The sequence below is a fragment of the Lissotriton helveticus genome, chromosome 4_1, assembly GCF_964261635.1.
Source record: "Lissotriton helveticus chromosome 4_1, aLisHel1.1, whole genome shotgun sequence".
Taxonomy (NCBI): Eukaryota; Metazoa; Chordata; class Amphibia; order Caudata; family Salamandridae; genus Lissotriton; species Lissotriton helveticus.
The window spans coordinates 1795830580-1795851246 of record NC_136063.1 but is presented as its reverse complement, the minus strand read 5'-3'; the positions used below and the strand labels follow the sequence as shown (position 1 = coordinate 1795851246).

The 20667-nt window shown below is 47.2% G+C and overlaps 1 long non-coding RNA gene across 1 annotated transcript; it reads left to right on the top strand.

The window, feature by feature from the left end:
- The first annotated feature begins 3469 nt into the window (after nt 1–3469).
- On the top strand, nt 3470–5607 carry LOC144827683 (uncharacterized). The gene is made up of 2 exons (XR_013610304.1): nt 3470–3573; nt 5420–5607. It is a non-coding gene; the product is annotated as an uncharacterized LOC144827683 (long non-coding RNA).
- The last annotated feature ends 15060 nt before the right edge of the window (nt 5608–20667 follow it).

The window sequence follows — 20667 nt, the reverse complement described above, 5'->3', positions numbered from 1 at the left end:
ACCACTGCTTCATCTGGCATTGGCAGCAGTATCACCTCGTGCGGCAAAACCAGAAGTTTCCAGTCCCCAGTTTGGAACTTTTTTAGTGTCCATGAAAAATATGATAACATAGCCGTTTGTTGCATTTGTAAGACTAGCGTTAGCCGTGGTAAGACTGGTACCAACTATGGAACCGGAGGCCAGATAGGTCATCTTGAAAGAAAGCACGCTGTCGAATGGTTTCCGCACCTAGCAAACGTCAAGGGAAAGCGATCCCAAAGGGCAAGTGGCCAAAATATACCCATAGTAGGTGTTTCATCTGAAGATGATGGGGAGGTAGAAGAAGCGTCAGACATGTGTCCGGTTGCACCCAGTACCCCTTGCAGCACCACACCCTCCGTAACACATAGCAGGCACACTGAGAGTCTGGGAGACACACCAATGCGGAAAATGTCAACACTGATCAGAAGTGGGTCGAAGAAGGCATCAGCATCATCCCGTAAATTTGTCCAGCGCACCATTTCAGCCATGTTCTCCTCAGATGCGCAATTTCAACGCAACCACCCAACTGTACGCCTCTATAACACTAAGCTGGCAAAAATGCTAGCGGTGGACCTTCTCCCTTTTTCGTTTGTCGAAGGTGTGGGTTTCCTTGAACTCGTGGCAACATTGGCCCCTAAATGGAAGGTTCCTAGCCGGTACTATTTTGCCAGGGTTGCTGTTCCAGCACTACACAAAGAGGTGCTTGAGTTGGTGGGGGCAGCTTTGCAGAAGAGTGCTGTTCACACTATACACCTGACAACAGACATGTGGACCAGTTGCCAAGCCCTTGATTACATGTGCATCACTGCACACTGGGTCTCTTTTTCAGGGGTTATTAAACAGATAAATGCAGGTGGTGACTTGGTCGAGATTTTTAAGGGTGCTCGTAAACATGCAACATTAGCCATGTTTGGCATGGAGAAAAGTCATGCTGCAGTCAACATTTTGGCTGACTTTAACAAAAAGGTCTTGAAATGGCTGCGCCCAAGACATTGCAAGGTTGGTTATGTTTCTACAGATAATGGCAGGAATGTAGTTAAGGCCATGGAGGACGGTTTCTATTTCAGAGTGCTGTGTTTGGCGCACTGTATCAACCTTGTTGTGCAAAATTTTTTGAAAAAAGAACTTGCAGTCGACAAAACACTGACCATCTGCAGAAGAATATGCACACATTTCAACCATTCTTTTAAGGCCCGGAAGGAGCTGAGGCGCAAGCAAAATGAACGTAGAATGCCAGTGAAAGCACTTATCCAGGAGGTGGCAACACGTTGGAACTCAACCTTCTACATGCTTGAGCGTCTGCATGAGCTGTTTCCAGTAGTCAATGAGTATTTCTACAACCTGGGTGGTGATACGACAGGAATGATGCTAGCGGTGGAGCAATGGCAGCTAGTTAAAAGCCTGACAGACATGCTTCGGCCTTTTGAGGTCTTCACGCGTGACGTGAGCAGGGAGGACTGTTCTTTGAGCAAAGCTATCCCACTGTTGCTGAGGCTCGAGCACCAAGTCAAGGTGGTGGCTTCACAATTAAAGGACGTTGGAAAGAACGAAGCACATGAGTTGGCGCAGAGATTATTACAACGCCTAGTTAGCAATGAACGGCTTGTAAATATCAAGAAACAACAGCACTACATTTGTGCTACTATTCTGGATCCACGTTACAAAAAGCCATTGTTTGGCAAAGTAATAATTCCTTTTGAAACATCGGATGTTACAGAGTACAAAGGTTGGCTAGCTCAGTCAGCCATTCGTTTTGAAATAGAGCGGAAGGAAACTGTAGGAGAAAACAGTACTACTAGTGAATCAGCAGGCGATCAGGCGTCCCAAAAAAGCACTTCACCATCTGTGCCTGTGGCAGAAGTGAGTGACTTTCCCTCTGAGCCGTTAACCACACCAGCAACCGTATCATCTGCACCAGGCGCATGCGATATGTCTGAAGCGAGTTGGCTAACTCAGCTAGGGTTTCCTGGTCCTAGAAAGGACACAGAAGTGCAAAGTACAGGAATCTGGGAGGACATTCTTTCAATGGTGCAGGCCTATCTGGATGACTCAACAGAGGTCAATATTACAGAGGACCCATTGGCGTATTGGCATGGGAAAAGAAAAATATGTCGAGAGCTCACCAACCTGGCTATCAATTACTTGTCTTGCCCACTCGCAAGCGTGTCTTCAGAACGTGTTTTTAGTTCTGCTGGTGGCATTGTGACTTCCAAAAGGTCCCGCCTCTTGCCCGCAAATGTGGAGCGGCTCACCTTGATAAAGATGAACCAGCACTTCATACCACCAGATTACAGAGTACGAGAATGCACGCAGGAAGAAGAGGACACCGCCCTACCCGAGGAAAGTTCTCCTCAGTTACCAGAAGTAACCCCGACTGATGATTTAGCAGAGTATGAGGACGAGTTCTGCTTCCCTGACAGCGAGTTCTGAAAATGACTCAATCATTCATTCATTAATTGTAAATAGTCCTCCTTATTCACTTTTATTCCTGTGTGTCTGTCTTTCTTTAGCAAGTGCTTCATCACATTCCCAACAAAACTGTAATCAAATCAACCAATAAAACAACAAGCCCATCAACAGAACTGTCTTGATTTTGATGCCGCAGCATTCCTCAGGTTCACAACAGTTAGTTGACACGAACTCAGTCCTGGTCGTCTATCCTGAGTCCTCCTCCTCCAGACTCACCCTATCCATTACCCATAATGCTGATGCCTGGATTCTGCACAATGAAGAAACTTACTTAACGTTGACGAGTCCCCCACTGTGAATTCCAGGTGGAGCCAGCCCTCAAACACAAATTACAGGTAAGATAAGCGTTTGGATGGGAGGTAGTATAATGGAGTATTTGGAGAGGCGAGAGAGTGACAGTGGTACTAGCAGCAAAGTCCTAGGGCTCTTGAATTAACAAACTCTGTGACAGGCATTTACTTAGGAAAACATTTGGCCTATTGCACGTGAACGTGTAGGCGTTATATTGCTCGCTTGCCTGTCTCAGGGGTGCTGTCTCTGGGGCTTCTAGGTTTTAGGGTTGTGTCAGCACCGCTACCACATTTCTAATGTTGATTGCTTTTGATTTGCAGAAAATCCACGCCTGGAAACTCCAGTTGTGGCCCTGCTGCAGAACGCGTTAGGACTCTGTGAATTCCAGGTGGAGCCAGCCCTCAAACACAAATTACAGGTAAGATAAGCGTTTGGATGGGAGGTAGTATAATGGAGTATTTGGAGAGGCGAGAGAGTGACAGTGGTACTAGCAGCAAAGTCCTAGGGCTCTTGAATTAACAAACTCTGTGACAGGCATTTACTTAGGAAAACATTTGGCCTATTGCACGTGAACGTGTAGGCGTTATATTGCTCGCTTGCCTGTCTCAGGGGTGCTGTCTCTGGGGCTTCTAGGTTTTATGGTTGTGTCAGCACCGCTACCACATTTCTAATGTTGATTGCTTTTGATTTGCAGAAAATCCACGCCGGGAAACTCCAGTTGTGGCCCTGCTGCAGAACGCGTTAGGACTCTGTGAATTCCAGGTGGAGCCAGCCCTCAAACACAAATTACAGGTAAGATAAGCGTTTGGATGGGAGGTAGTATAATGGAGTATTCGGAGAGGCGAGAGAGTGACAGTGGTACTAGCAGCAAAGTCCTAGGGCTCTTGAATTAACAAACTCTGTGACAGGCATTTACTTTGGAAAACATTTGGCCTATTGCACGTGAACCAACACGATGACAGTGTTCAGTTAAATGAAATTACTGCAAAACCACCACCCACCCAGCTCAAAAGTAGTAAAAAAACAGGTATGCTCAGATAAAGTTTGAAAAAGTATATTTATATCCCTAACAAAATAATCTCCCGCAAGACCCTCCCTAACCCCAACAAATAAATAGTCCTCAAAAGTCCCCAAAAAACCCAACTCCCAATTCCCACCCCCCAAAAGTCTCAAAAACAGGGGCAAGGGACACTCTATGGATGCAAGCTGTTAAGTTTGGCCTCCAGGGCATCATGCTTTAGGGCCAGGGCATCATATTTTTCTTGGAGGATGGCTTGATCTAGGCGGAGGCCCTCCACCACATTCTGATATTTGGTCCATTTCTGGACCTCCGCCTCTAGGTCGGACACTCTGCGGAGTGCACGGCGCAAGCGACCTTTAACAGTGCTGCGAGGTGCAGCTTTTGCTGCTCGGCGGTGGCGTCTTCCGGCACGGCTCCGGTTTGCTGGAGCACTGTGCTTACCAGTAGAACGTGGGGTAACAGAGGAGGATGTAGATGTTGTTAGGTTTGATGCACTGGAGTGCGTGTCGTCCCCCTCTAGTTCCACCAGTCGCCGATATTCAGCAACAGTTGCTTCCAGCCTCCGTTGCCGGGCCAGTACAGCCAGCATACTCCTCGTTGGTTTGGAGGTTTTAGTATTGCCAACTACATGAAGAAAGAAAGACATAATCTGTAACCAATGCTCTTTACGAATATGATTAACACAAAATGATTCAGCAGGAAGTTGTGTCACAGTACAACTAGCAACTAGCCAGGGCAGTACAAAACTATTCAGGCCAGTATCATGGGCGTCCGCAGGGAGGGGCGCTTGAATCACCATTTCCCTTCCCACAACTCACTTGTATCCTTGGTTTGGTGCTCTTTCATATGAAAGAGATCTGGCAGAAGTGAGTGATTTTTCCTCTGAGCCGTTAACCACACCAGCAACCGTATCATCTGCACCAGGCCCAGGCGATATGTCTGTTTCCCTCCCTCTCTCTCTCTCTCTCTCTCTCTCTCTCTCTGTCTCACTCTTTCTGTCTCCCTTTGTCTCCCTCTACCTCGCTGTCTCTCTCTCTCTGTCTCCCTCCCTCACCCTCCCTCTGGCTCCCTCCCTCTCTCTCTCTCTCCTTCTGTCTTCCTCTCTCTCTGTCTCTGCCTCCATCTGTCTGTCGGTCCCAGCCTGCTGTAATTACCATATTGTAATTTGTCACTGGGCCACCACTGAATACACATCATATCCTATCTAAGAGTCAGATAGTACCTCCATGATCCAGCTTACCTGTACTCGCCACCGCCACCGTCTCCTTCCTCACAGTCTGTACTTCTTGCTCTTGGTCCGACTCCTCTAGCGCCGCCTCCTCCCCAGATTGACCCTCGGACTCCGAGTCACTGATGACCACCACATCTGAGCTGGCCCCGCCACCAGATGTTCCACCTACAAAGTAGATTTAAGAATGTTAGATTACACCACTCCACTAGTATTTGGTCTATGAATGAAAAAATGTGAAAACAACAGAAAAATTAATTGACTGTCTACTCTAGTCTAAAGTAAAAATGTCCCTCCTTCCAGGGAAAGCTGTTGTCTTGCTTCATTTTTTTTGTCACAATTGTTGAATGCTTGCTTAATTTTAACACACACTATTTTTCTCTGAACAGACAGAAACTGGACTTCTAAGGACAAGAGGAACATCAACTTCAAACCAGGTGAAAGCTCGGCTCGACCACAAGAAATGTGTACCAATCCAGTACTCATCAACTCAGCACCAAGCACTTTTCCATTTCCAACTAACTTTATTTTCATATATGTGTTTACTTAAACTTTTAATAAAGCTTTTAAACTTGAATTGACACTGTGGTTTTTAGTCCTCCAGAGAGTCCAGACTAGAGTGACTGAGCGAAAAGTTTTGCAATTTTTGCAAGGAGGAGTCTGTGCTGCTGACACTACCAGGTTTATTTATACAGTGTGCCAAACACGCCACTCTGAAATATTATTACTCTGGTCTTTGCTGTCCATAGTTCGGTTTGTGGAGAATTGTCCCTGCAACAGTTGGATTATTGATTTTGCTCCTATCTAAACCCTATTTCGAAACAATTAAATTAGGAATGCTTGGACAACAATAGGTCCTCTATATTTAAATGAAAACTTACTGGGGCCAGCAAAGGAGCACTCGCCGCCCTGGCCTGCATCCTCCTCCTTTGGAGCCACTGCTGCATCAGATATTTCGGTCCGCTTGCCCCTGGGCGGACCTGGCGTACAACATGAAAGAAATAACAGAAAACATTGATGATTGCTGCTTGCCGATGTCCTTGTCAACCAAATCAAACATTTAGAAAGAACAAGAACCTACTATTTCATCCAAAAAGAGGGCTACAAAGGAAGGACTGCACCTGAGCCTCTACTCTAGGGGCAGATTTACAAGCCCCTTGCAGCTCTTTTGCTCCATTCTTGCGTCAATTTTGTGACGCAGCGCCACAAGAGAGGCGCCATGGTGTGGCGTATATTAACAACGTGACGCATATGGGAGATGCATCCCATTCTAAAACCCTGCGCCATTAGGGAGCATTCCATCGCAAGGGAGGGCGTTCCTGCGCAGGAACGCATGCTAAAAGTGGCTATGGGGAATATATAAAATTTCAATCAGTCATTTAGGACAATGATGCGTCACTGAAACCCTGCGCCTGCATGAAGCAGACTTACGGCTTGACGCAGCATTGCTGGAGCTGCGCCATCGTTGCAACGCAACTCCATCAAAGAGCCGCCTTTACGGCACCGATGCGTAACGCTTCGGTGACGTTTTGGGACCATGGTGTGCCGCATTGTAAATACGGCGCACCATGGGTGGTGCTGCCGTGCCACACACTTTGCAGGGATGCGCAGGTAATTGCTAATCTGACACTTACGGGCATACTTACGAGTTCTGAGCTGGACACCTCCAGATGTGCACCAGAACAAATACGTAACGCAAAACTAACCTTGCGTCACGGCAGATGCGCCGCTATTACAATGCGGCAAACCCTGGCGCAAGGGTAGGCAGATGCGTGACGCATCTCGTGACGAAATAGGGGCGCATCTCTAGAGTCGCGTCGCGGGCGCAATGCAACTATAGCAGTGCTCAGGGCTGCCCAATACTCTACATACCGCATCAGTCCTTACGCCTGCTTCAAGCAAGCAGGCATAAAGAATTGACATAGCAGCGTCGCGGAAGTGCCTGCGTTAAATCTTGTAGATTTCACGAAGGCACTTTTGCGAGGCACACATCTGCCTGACCGGCACCCCCCACCCCCCACTCCCCCCCTGCGTGGGAACGCACCCATTGAGGCGCAGGCCCAGGCATTCACGTGGCGCATCTCCTTAGATGCATCACGTTGTACATGACTCGCAGGGATGCGCCACGTTTACGTCGCTGTGCGTCAGGTAAGGCAGTGTAAACGTGGAACAAGGGGCTTGTAAATCTGCCCCTTTGTGTCTAGCATTACGCAGTTCTGTAAAATACACTCATACTCAGCCCAATTAAATGAACACAAAATAGATAACAAATAAGCAGTGGCACCGGCACAGAGAAGGAGAACAGTGCACCTGAAATGCACAGAAGATTTTGAAATATTAATGAAAAAATTGCTACTACTACTCACCAAGACCGGGGACCTCCACTCCCAGCACGTCTAGCAGGTCACGCTCTCGGTCAAGGATGTCGGTCCAGCGGTGGGTGACCTGATTGTAGGTGCGCTGGACCCCCGTGATCTTAAAAAGGGCCCGTCACACCTGCCCCCACCGCTTCCGTCGCTCCTGGCTGTTGGTGTAACCAGCAGCAATCCTGCCGCCTGCCGCGATGGTCCTGGGGAGACGGCGCTGCACGTAAAAAACAAGTGCGCCCACCTCCTCAGGGCTGAAAATCTCCCGGGGCACCACCATTTCCGCCCTCAATCGACCACACGGGAGCCGGGCACGGGCTGCGGTGCCCGTCTTGGGCAGCTTCACAGCTGTCTTGACCATGTTCTGGGCAGGTGTGAGCAGTAAAGAAGAGACAAAATGAAAAAGAATAAGATTAGGGAAGAAGGAAAGTAAAAGTTTAAAAAAGTAGTTCAAAAGTAAACAAAAGTAGCCTAAAACACAAAAATATAGATCTAGAAAAATACAGGGATAGAAAATAAGTTAAATAGATCAAAAAAATATTAAAACAAGCAAAGGATGGCAGAGATATAGAGAGGATAGAAACACCATACCCAGACACATAGGAATGAATGAAAAACAAGATGGCGGCCCGATCACGTGCGCGTAAGTAAGTTCGCACGCGATTTCTCTCGCGAACTCGTGCGAACTTGTATTCGCACGGCGCGAGTCGCGCGAGATTACACTTAGCGGGCGGAAACGGAAATACGTCACGCAAACAAAATGGCGGCGCCCATACTCAACCTTGAGGTAACTCGCACGAGTTCGCGGCCTCCACGGGCCAGTTCGCACTACGACGCGCCCCGCGAATAGGGCGAAATTACCGAAAAACGAGTTTTGCAAAAGCAAAACGAACGAGCAGGTGCAAAAGTTCGAGCTCATCATTTGTAACCATTTACCTGTAGTGCTTCCTGAAGGGGCCCTCCAGAATCCGGTTGCCTACTTGCAACTATTGTGTGACCCTGCTCTGACAGTCACAGAATAGTTACAAGTATGCCATTGCATCCTGTTAAAAAAAATTATTTACATTGCATTTGCAACAAAAAGGAAAGGGAGCAGACAAGCAGGTGCCAGCCTTCATTAATGTCAGTTGGGGCAGGGCAGGTGTTGTTGTTTGCAAAACTTAAAGCACTTAGCAGGTGTTTGTTCACTCAGTGGTCAATCAGAGGGTGTTGTGATGACACTGAGGGTGGCATGGGTGTGCCAGCCAGAGGGTGGCATGGGTGAACCAGAGTGCCAGTGTTGACAGAGGATGGCAGTGCTTTGCTTTGCCCCAATAATGTACACTGGTGAACTAGAGGGTGATGTGATGACACAGAGGGTGACATGGGTGAGCCAGAGGGTGGCATGGGTGACCAAAGAGAGTGCCAGTGGTGACAGAGGGTGGCAGTGATGAAGAAAGCTTAGCAAACAGGCTGGGCACGTAGAAACAACAAGTTCGCTAAACTGGCGACCCGACAAGTAAGTTCGCAATTTGCGAAATAGTACAAAACCCTTGCGAACTTGCAGAAACCCGTGCGAACACACACACCCCCAAAAAATCCGCTAATCCGCGAGAATTCGCGGATTTCGCGTATTTTCGCAATCCGCGAATACGCAAATCCGCAAATTCGCGGATTGTGAATCCGCAAAATCCGCCCATGCTTACAAATCACCTTTCCCCTCAACCTACGACCAAATTGCTGGAACCCACCGCAATGGAGCGCACACCGCTAGCCCCTCCTCCGGATCGCCCCTCGGGACTCTGGCACTTGTAGTTCAATAGTGGATCACCCAGGTGGGTGCAAGTCGGTACTTGTTGGACTGATGAATCTCTAGACCCGATACATGTCCCGGGTTTTTGGGTATCGCCCGAGACATGGCTCGGGTTTCGGGATAACTTCCCTCATCAGTAGAGAAATGGTTAGGGGTGGAGGAGAAGGCCGCCAAACAACCGTCAATGGCCTCGATGCCTGAACCGGCACGCAGGGCAGCATCCAGGAGCCCGTCGGCTCAAAGCTCAAGGGAGCCAATTAGTAGAAACCACCGCAATGGAGCGCACACCGCTAGCCCCTCCTCCGGATCGCCCCTCGGGACTCTGGCACTTGTAGTTCAATAGTGGATCACCCAGGTGGGTGCAAGTCGGTACTTGTTGGACTGATGAATCTCTAGACCCGATACATGTCCCGGGTTTTTGGGTATCGCCCGAGACATGGCTCGGGTTTCGGGATAACTTCCCTTCAGTTGGTTCTCTAGCATGCGCAACAATGGGATAGCTTTGCCCAAAGTACAGTCCTCCCTGCTGACTTCACGTGTGAAGACCTCAAAAGGACGAAGCATGTCTGTCAGGCATTCCAACTCTAGCCACATGTCTTTTATAGTATAACACAGTGCAAAGACATACTGATTGATTACGACCCACTGCTCAGACAGACGCTCAAGCATGTAGAAAGTTGAGTTCCAACTTGTTACCCGATACCCAAAAACCCGGGACATGTATCGGGTCTAGAGATTCATCAGTCCAACAAGTACCGACTTGCACCCACCTGGGTGATCCACTATTGAACTACAAGTACCAGAATCCCGAGGGGCGATCCGGAGGAGGGGCTAGCGGTGTGCGCTCCATTGCGGTGGTTTCAATTAATTGGCTCCCTTGAGCTTTGAGCCGACGGGCTCCTGGATGCTGCCCTGCGTGCCGGTTCGGGCATCGAGGCCATTGACGGTTGTTTGGCGGCCTTCTCCTCCACCCCTAACCATTTCTCTACTGATGAGGGAAGTTATCCCGAAACCCGAGCCATGTCTCGGGCGATACCCAAAAACCCGGGACATGTATCGGGTCTAGAGATTCATCAGTCCAACAAGTACCGACTTGCACCCACCCGGGTGATCCACTATTGAACTACAAGTACCAGAATCCCGAGGGGCAATCCGGAGGAGGGGCTAGCGGTGTGCGCTCCACTGCGGTGGTTTCAATACGACCAAATTGCTGTTTGGACTCAAAATTTGACCTTCCCAGCAGTGCTCCCAGACCCCTCAACCCACTCCCAAATATCTAGAACACCCCCAAACAGCCCTCCAAAAACATGCTATACTGCTCTCCCCAAAGAGGCCTAAGTTAAAATTCTGCCAAAAGCACTCTGAAAGTAGGCCCAAAACACCCCTTTTCCACCATGGATTTTCTTCAAACTACTTGCAATCAAAATTAGACCTTCCTACCGTGCCTCCCAAACCCCTAAACCCACTCCGAAAAATCTAGAACACCCCCAAACAGCCCCCCAAAAACTTGCTACCTTGCAGAGGCCTAAGTTAAAATCGTGCCAAAACACACTCTGAAACTAGGCCCAAACCCCCATTTTCCACCATGGATTTTCTTCAAACCACTTGCAATCAAAACTAGACATTCCCAAATCTCATCCCAGCAGAGCAAATCCACTAAGAACCACCTACAACACACTCCAATCGCACCCTAAAAACACGCAATAATAAAAAATTAACATGGGCGCCTACAGCAGCAATTTCCCTTCCTCGACTTTGCCTAAACACACCCTTCCCATCAATTGATTCCTCCCAAATTTACTTCACAACCACCAATTCACCCTCCCTATCACTCACAGAAGCCCTGTTCCCCTAGCTCAACTGGAACACCGCAAACACACTTTCTCCTTGCGCCCCCAAACCGCCTATTGGATAACATGGCAAATCGCGCCTTGACAAAAAATTGCTGTTCTCAGCACTTCCACTACTTCGATCTCTAGAAACTTACCAGTACACTTGTTCCAGCAATTCCCAAGAATATCAGCGAGGCAGAACAGAATCGATCCTCTGGAAGGTGTATGACTTTTCACCCAAACAAACGCACCCGCAAAGCACAAAAAAAGGCCAAAATTTGGCCAATTCTGGACCAAAAAATGCCAAACCCCCTGAAACCTTACCAACATCATTATGAATGAGCCTGCATTGGGCTCTGAGCCCTAGACTCTGGGAACCCTACCAATTTCAACCCACAAACCCTAGTAAACCGTACTGAACCCCCAAAACAGCCCTAAACCGGAGCTATGCTTTGTCTGTCCGTGTCAAAGAGCCTAGGTATGCTACATCAGGTTGCTTCATTCAGTTGTGCCTGCCTTGACCGTCTGCATGGTTCTGCCACAAGAATGGGCCAAAAATCCATTCCGCTCAAGAACTTGCGAATTTTCGGCAATTTCGCAAGATTAGCGGATGGCGAATTTGCCGGTGAAAATCCGCAAATTTCGCGAACGGAACGGATGTTTGGCATATGCTTGTGGCAGGGCCATGCAGACGGTCAAGGCAGGCACCACTGAGTGAAACAACCTGATGTAACATACCTAGGCTCTTTGTCACAGAAAGACAAAGCATATCTAATTGTATGCAGCAAGCCACATAGCCCCAATTTTACATGAACTGCTGTCTGGACTCTGCCAGGCATAACAACACTACACTGCCTCGACCACTCCATACCACAAATAGACAGACATGTAGTTCTGCTGTAGTAGTTGTTGTAGACTGGTTTACCTGTTTGCCACTCACGAATTGGCCAAAGGTCTTCCGTAAACCGACGCTGAAGATCCATCCATCCCAGTGAGTGACTATAAAGAAAAAATATATATTATTTAATCAATAATCATGGTATATTGGCAAACAGTGAGTCCAAGGACATTTTGCATATTGGAAAATGCATCGTAGTGGCCCCTGCAGTTGAAGTACAATTTGAATTAAACAAGGTAAAAAAAGCAGAGTAGACTTGAGTTACATTTAGTGTGTAAAAGCTTAAATAATAACAGAAGACATATGATTCATTTCATGCACAACAAACAAACAACAATTGCTTTCATCAGAGCCAGACAGCCATTGCTGTCCACTGCATGCCATCAACTCATTATTCATTACCTGTTCCACTTTTTGTCCGCATCTTCTTCTGAAATTGAGGGCCCACAGGGCAGCCTCTCCTGTCAATCTCCGAAGTAACTGTCAGCAATCAGCAACCATGTAGTCAGTAATTCCAGTCCCACTTGAGGGAACTCGTCTACGAAGACAAAGTTTCTTGATTCTGCGTAATCCAGCCATCTGTCTTCAGGGAAATGGATAGGCGGAGTCTGGGGGAGGAGGATAGAGGAGCATGATTGAGTTGTGAACTTGTGAACCTCAGGAATGCAGACTGCGGCACCTTCAAATCAATCAGGAAGATGAAGACAGTGCTGCTGATGGACTTGTTGTGATTAGGTGATTAGAGTTTTGTTGTGGTCAAAGTTGCAAAACAAAGAAAGAGACACAGGAATAAAAGTGAACATGGATGAAAAAAAAGGAAGTCATTTTCAGGCCTCGGTGTCAGGGAAGTAGAGCTCGTCCTCAAACTCTGTGAATTGAGACGGGAGTAGGTCAGCTAACAGAGAAGAACGTCCATCACCTAAGTCGGTGCCCTCTTCTTCCTGCGTGCATTCACGTATTTTGTAATCTGGTGGTATGAAGTGCTGATTCATCTTGATCATTGTTAACCTCTCCACATTTTTGGGCGAGAGGCGGGTCCTTTTTGAAGTTACAATGTCACCAGCAGCACTGAAAACACGTTCAGAAGACACACTTGCGAGTGGGCAAGACAAATAATTTAGAGCCAGGTTGGTGATCAGTCGCCATAGAGGCCTTTTCCCATAACAATACAGCAATGGGTTCTGATTAACATAGACCTCTGTTGGGTCACCCGGATAGGCCTGCACCATCGACTCAAGGTTCTCCAGGGTTGCTCCACTTTGCGTACCATCTGTGGCCTTTGCATCACTGGAACGAGCGAACCCCTGATGAGTTGGCCAATCCGCTTCCGACAATATTATGGCTGGGCCTGGTGCAGGTGAGGATGATAATACGGTTGCTGGTGTCGTTAACGGCTGTGAGGGAAAGTGACTCCCTTTGGCCACAGATTCAGAAGTGGAACTTGACGCCGGATGGCCTGCTGATTCAATAGTACTTCTGCCGGTCCCTTCAATTTTCTGCCACTCTTTTTCGAACCGAGTGGCTGACAGAGCTAGCCAATGTTTGTACTTTGAAACATCTGCTTCATTAAAAGGAATGACTGCTTTGCTGACCACGGCCTTTTTGTACCGTGGATCCAGAATAGTGGCACAAATGTAATGCTGTTCTGTATGTATTTTTTTAAGCCTTTTATTGTCAACTAGGCGGCTTAATATCCTCTCCGCCAACTGATATGCATCTTGCTTTTCAGCATCATCTCGGAACGTTGAAGACACCGCCTTCAGTTGGTTCTCTAGCATGCGCAACAATGGGATAGCTTTCCCCAAAGTACAGTCCTCCCTGCTGACTTCACGTGTGAAGACCTCAAAAGGACGAAGCATGTCTGTCAGGCATTCCAACTCTAGCCACATGTCTTTTATAGTATAACACAGTGCAAAGACATACTGATTGATTACGACCCACTGCTCAGACAGACGCTCAAGCATGTAGAAAGTTGAGTTCCAACTTGTTACCACCTCCTGGATGAGTCCTTTGACTGGCAGTCTATGTTCACGTTGCATGGTCTCAGCTGCTTCTGGGCCTTAAAAGAATGGCTGAAATGCGTGCAGATTCTTCGGCAGGTGGTCAGTTACTTGCTGACTTTGATGTCTCTTTTCAAGAAATCTTGCACAACAATGGTAATACTTTGCGCCAAACACGGCACTCTGAAATAGCCACCCTCATGCATTGGCTTAACTACATTACTGCCGTTATCAGTGGAAACATAAGCAATCATGCGCTTTCTTGGATGCAGCTATTCATAGACCTTACTCTGAAATTCAGCCAAAATGTTTACTGCAGTATGAGATTTCTCCATGGCAAACATGGCTACTGTTGCATGTTTCCGAGTAGCTTGAAAAACTGTGTCCGGGTCAACACCTACACGTAACTTGTCTGCAACCCCTGCAAACGAGACCCAGTGTGCAGTGATGCACATGTAATCAAGGGCTTGGCAACTGGTCCACATGTCTGTTGTCAGGTGGATAGTGTGAACTGCACTCTTCTGCAAAGCTGCCCCAATCACCTCCAGCACATCTTGATGTAGTGCTGAAACCGCAACTCTGGCAAAATAGGACCGGCTACGAACCTTCCATTTAGGGCAGACTGTTGCCACTAATTCTAGAAAACCCACCCCTTCCACGAAAGAAAAAGGGAGGAGGTCCAGCGCTAGCATTTTAGCCAGCTTTGCGTTATACAGACGTGCCTTTGGGTCGTTGCGTTCAAATGGCGCCTCCGACCAAAACATGCCTCTTATGGTGGTTTGGACCATTTTAAGTGATGATGATGATGATGATGCAGACTTCTTCAAACCAGTTAGGCTCATTGATGTACTTTTTCGCATTGGTGTCTCTCCCAGACTCTTAGTGTGGCTCATACATGTTGCTGGGGTAGAGGGTGTGGGCGCTACCACTGCAGTGCTGCTGCCAGGGATACTGGGTGTACCAGAAAAAATGTCTGTCGCTTCTTCACTTCCCCCTGCATGATCAGCCCCCGTCATCATCAGATGCAATATGAATGGATACATTTGGATTTGTTGTACTTTTTTTGTATTCCCGGATCTTCCTTAGGTGCGCCTCCCAAATGATAGTGTGGTGTTTCTGGATATGACCTTTCTGGCCTCCGGTACCATAGTTGGTACCAAGCTTACCCCGACTAACTACACTTTTACAAATCGAACAAATTACCATGTTTTCTGACTTTTTGCTAACACTAAAGAAGTCCCAAACTGGGGACTGGAGATGTCTGCTGGTGGTGGAGGTGCTACTTTCAATGCCAGATGAAGTGGAGGATGGGCGTGGCTGAATTTGACTCTGTTGTGCACTTACAGCACCACTACTTGAGGTCTTGGAGGTCGAGTTGGATGGAGGTCCCTGCCGGACCGTCTGACGAGAAAATATGGAAGCTGTAGGTCGTGTTGGTGTAGTTGTTAATGGCGTTGGTGGTGGTACCAGTGCCACGCCGCCCACATCCCACTCAGCAGCAATTCGGGATAGGGTAAAAATGTCTGTCCGCTGCATGCCCGCTGGGGCTGGAGTGATGACTTTGATGACTGGGTCGTCGTCAGACTGTTCATCAATAGCAGCAGAATACACCACTTCTTGTTAGTTGTCATCACCCATAAGTGGAAGCCTTGCGGGAACCTTCCTTTTAGGCTTAGCTACCTTTGTCGGCTCATGCGTGCCTCACTCTCAGACTGCATTGGTGGGTTCCAATCAACATCAAGATCATCAGAAGGAAGGGTGCTTGAAGAAGAACTTGTAGTAGTAGCCCTCCTTGACCTTTTTCTTGCTGGGGATCTGGAAGACAATGGATCATCATCAGGAGGAGTGGCTTCCTCGGATGATACCTCCGCTTGAATCTCGATTTCCTGATGTGCCCCTACTTCTGGAGGAACAAGCATTGTGGGCAGTTGTGCCGCTCCATGCGCCTCTAGTTGCGCCTCTCCATGCGCTTGCGCCTCTCCTTGCGCCTCTCCTTGCGCATGTACTTGCGCTTGTACTAGTTGCACCTAAGGTTGTCGTTGCGGATGTCGTTGTTGAACACTCGTCAGATGAGTTACACCATGCATTGATTGGATGCTACTTTCTTGCGATGAGCCAACATCACTGGTCGATGGTGATTGAACAATTACTGTGGCTGCCTCTGCAGTACTCATGGTCTTGGACCTAACTTGGCGTGGTGGCACTGAGCCCAAAGAAGTGGAGTTGCTGCTCCCAGCTTGGTCCCCGGCGGACACCGCTGGTTCTGCAGGCGTAGTTTTGTCTTATTTCCCAAAAAAGGTGTCTGTGGGCACACCAGCTTCCTTGGTAGGTGGTGCCACTTGCTTCTTCTGCTCCTTCTTACTGGCAGTGGCAACTTTTTCTGTAGAGGCGCTATGGTCACCTTTCTTTGGGCCCATCTTCTTCAGATGTTAGAACAGCAGGCCGCAGTTGCACGAGTTGCAGAGTTGTCTGTGGCCACACGTGACGTTACGTGACGTTGTGCTGCACACACCGCTGCAGGACTTCTTCCTGGCACTGATGATGATGATGATTGATGTGATTCTCTTGTGCACCTAAAAGCAAAGGAAGAAAGAGGAACATCAGTTAAATAAATGTTGCATATGTCGTGCTTCAATTAATATTTGCAACTAGGCATTGTATTTATTATTATTACAACAACACACCCAAAAACTGAAAGACACAAAATAAAAATTGCAATTCTAATCCAAAATGGATGTTTAAATTAATAGAAGAAAGACCACACAGAAAGACTTGGTCCATGCACCACTGAGTACCCCTGGGCCTAATGGATGAAAGAAAGGCAAACTGGGTGCAGGCCTGAGCACACTGCCTGACTTTAAAATGACCCCTTGACCCCCAGCCACATGGCCAGGCCCTGCCTGGACCGGGCCTCAAAATGGCCCCCACCCACATGGCCAGGCCCCAACACCACCCCACAAAGTAAAAAAACACACAAAAAACACCAAATCCAATGTCATCCATGCCCTCAATGATGTTTAAATTCAAGACACCCCACAGAAAGCCTTGGTCCATGCACCACTCAGTACCCCTGGGTCTCCTGGCTAGTGTGGCTTTACAGGCACCCCAACATTAAAAAATAAATTTCACATATAACAGTGAGCTAAAATTCAATGACATAAATGAGATTTAAGCTCAACTAAACTCACAGAAACAGTTGCATTATGCACCCATGATTAACCTGGGTCTACAATATATTTTTTTTAAAGTTGTGAAAATGTTTTAAAATTGTAGTTGCAGCAACTGCAATGCCCCAAACAAACAATACCAACTTACTTGTAAAATCTCAAATCCAAAAGTGATCCAAAAAGTCCAAAAAGTCCTCAAATACAAATATCCAGCAGCAGCCACAAAAAGTAATCCTTCCAGCTCCAGATCCAAATGAAAAGTGACCAGGAGATGGACAAAGCACTGGGAGGAGCCTGCTGGACAGGAACAGGAAGTTGGAGACTCTGGGGCATTTCCTTCCTCCCACCCCCCCAAAAATGGACTCCTTGCACAAAAAAGTGCAGCCAAATGTCAATCTGAAGAGTTATTCTGATCAAAATCACGCGGTCAAAAAACTCTCGCGCGATCACGCAACAAGATCCAAAATGGCGCAGCTCACGCAAACCGGGACTCAGAATCACAGTAAGTCAACGCAGCGTGCGCGATATTGTATTTTTAAACCACGACCAAGCAAAAAAATCCGCAGCTTGCGAATTGCGGATTTTTGGGAAAATTTACGCGATTTGCGGATCACGAAATTGCCAAAGATTCCGCAAATTCTGCGAGCGGAACGGATTTTTTGCCCATGGTTACTTAAATCCTTCCTACTAGACCTCAACCTAATCCAAATCTGTGACAGGCCTACTCACATCAAAGAAGCTACCTTAGATCTTGTCATTGGTAAGCCCAACTCCATCCTGCTGGATTCGATCCTCCTGTGTGATTGGACTTACCACTATTGCATCACCTTCCTCATCCTGGAGTCGGTAAGAGCTCGTGGAGCCCAACCTAAGAACCCAAAACAATTGAAAAGATGTCTACGGTTCATCAACTCGCAACATCTGACTGCTCTCTATGATAACATCTTGCCCCCTCCCATGAACATGTCAGATGTCCACGACCTTACGGACCACTATAACCACTCAATGACTAATGTATTAGACTCAGTTGCACCACTACAGCTGAAAAGACTGTCCTCTAAACTCTCCAAACCTTGGTTCAATGATGGTCTTAATACCAAAAGAAGAAATGTAAGACTTGCGGAAAGGCTGTGCCGATCCTATCCCTCCCTTTAACATCTTTACCATCTGAGATCCCTAAGAAGCATCTACAATAAACACATCAGATGCTCGAAGGCCACCTTTTTCAAGAATCAACTAGAGCTAGCAAAAAACTGTCCAAAAAAACTGTTCAAACTCCTCAAGTTCCAAGCTAACAGTCACCCTAATCTCTTGTCACTGGGCAAAGGGACACTGCCGAACTGGGAAGAATTTGCGGATTTCTTCACGGATAAGAATAATAACATTAAAACCTGTAAATCAGTCCACTGAACACCCTCTTCCCCTCATGGTGGGATATCACTGACCCTGCGCAACCCTACCTCCCCACAAACAAAACATCCTGTAGTCTTTTCCAAACCTTTGAAGAATGCAGTATACGGGAAATGCTGACGACTGTGAAACCTTCTAATCACCACGATGACCCCCTGCCATCGAACAATTTCTCAAAAGTTAGAACCTCCTTACTAACACTTTGGACTAAGATCATCAATGCATCACTTCGGCAAGGTGCTATTCCGGATTACCTTAAATCGGGTCAAGTTACCCCGACTCTAAAGAAACCATCTGCTGAACTCAGGGACCTTCATAACTTTCACCCAATCTCTAACATCCCCACTTAGGCAAAGCTCCTAGAGAAATATGTGCTTGCCCAACTCTGTAACCACATCGATCATTTCTAAATCCTGGACCAATGCCAGTCTGGTTTCCGCCCGGGCCACAGGACAGAATCTGCGTTAACTCACATTGTCTATGATGCGCTAAGAATGTTGGACCACAATGAGTCGTGCCTACTGATCCTTCTTGACCTTTCGTCAGCATTCATTAATGTCAAACACTATAACCTAATTTATTATTTTTTTTGCAGAGTTTTATATAGCGCGAACTAGACCCGAACCGAATCAGGTATCAGAGCGCTTTACATAGCACCAGTTACGTTACATGAGGATGGACACACATTCATTTTTAGGTACGGGGAGATTAAGTGATTTGCCCAGAATCACAGGAGGTTTTGTCGTCGTTACCGAGACTCGAACCCAGATCCCCAGGTCCGAGGTCGAGCGCGCTAGCAGTTTGGCCAACTTGACCTCCTGGAAAACAGGATGGGGCTGTCTGGACCTGTACTAAACTGGTTCTCCTCATTCCTTCATTACAGATCCCAAAGCTTCAAGGTGAACCAATCCTTGTCTCATCCTGTGCCAGTCACTCTGGGTGTTCCTCCTGGTTGAGTGCTTTCACCCACACTCTTTTACCTGTTCATGGAGCCTCTGACAAAAATTCTGAAATCATCCAGCATTCACTATCACATGTATGCAGATGATACCCATCGAAACATGAAGATCCCCTCCCCCGAGGACATTCAGTCCCTCAACTCAGTCCTTCTGGAAGACAAAGCTGACTGACATGCAACCACTTGAAGCTAAATGCTCTCAAAACAGAACTCCTCTTGATCGCACACACAGGCAATCTCCGGTCATGGAACAATGGTTGAATCAGCTTACTGCTCTTAACTGTAGACCCCACCTCGTTGATTAGGCAATCTCTCTGGGTAATATGTTAGACAAAAGTTTGAACATGCAGAAGCACATTAATTTCCGCACCATAGAAGCAAACCTCCAACTCAGCATCTTAAGGAAACTCAAACCTTATCTCCCTGCTCATGACCCTAAGGTTGCAGTGCAAGCATTAGTGATCTCAAAGGTGGACTATGGGAGCCCAACGCTTTGCTGCTTGCCCAGAGTGAAAATGGTTCATCTTAGGGTTGCCCTCAATTCTGCTGCTAGGCTCATAACTCGCACTAAAAAATACAATAATATTTCTCTGGACATTCTGTCCCTGAATTAGCTTCCATATGAAGCTCGGATAGAGTTAAAAATTAAATGCATGGCACACAAAGCCATCCACTTCAATACCCCGCTGTACCTTGCTCAGAAACTGGAGCTCTCATGTGGTTTGAGAGCCTCCAGAAGCGCCAGCACTCTTTTGCTGAAACTACAAAAATTAAAGAAAAGAACAACTTACAATCTAGCCTTCTCAGGTATTCCTCCAAGGATTTGGAACTCCCTTCCCCCGAAGTCAGGGTGAACCCTTCTGCTGTCATCTTCAAAAAAGAAGGCAAAGGGCTACTGATAAAGAAATTTCTGCCTCAAACTGCGTACTCCATTCGATATCGAGGCTGCAATCGTTGAATGCCGGTCTTTACAAGACTGTGAATATTTCGCTTTGTTGGTTTCTGTTTTGTTTGCTTGTACCCTTCATGATGTATAACTGTAAAGCTCTCTGATATCCTCGGTGGTCATGTTCACGCTATATAAAACTTTCAAAATAAATAAATAAACAAGATGAAAGAACCGCGCTCAGCGCCTCAAAGCTCATTTCGTAGCAACAGCTCCAGAGTCTACCTCATGACATTCTGAAAAATGTCAGCATCTGATGACACTCTAT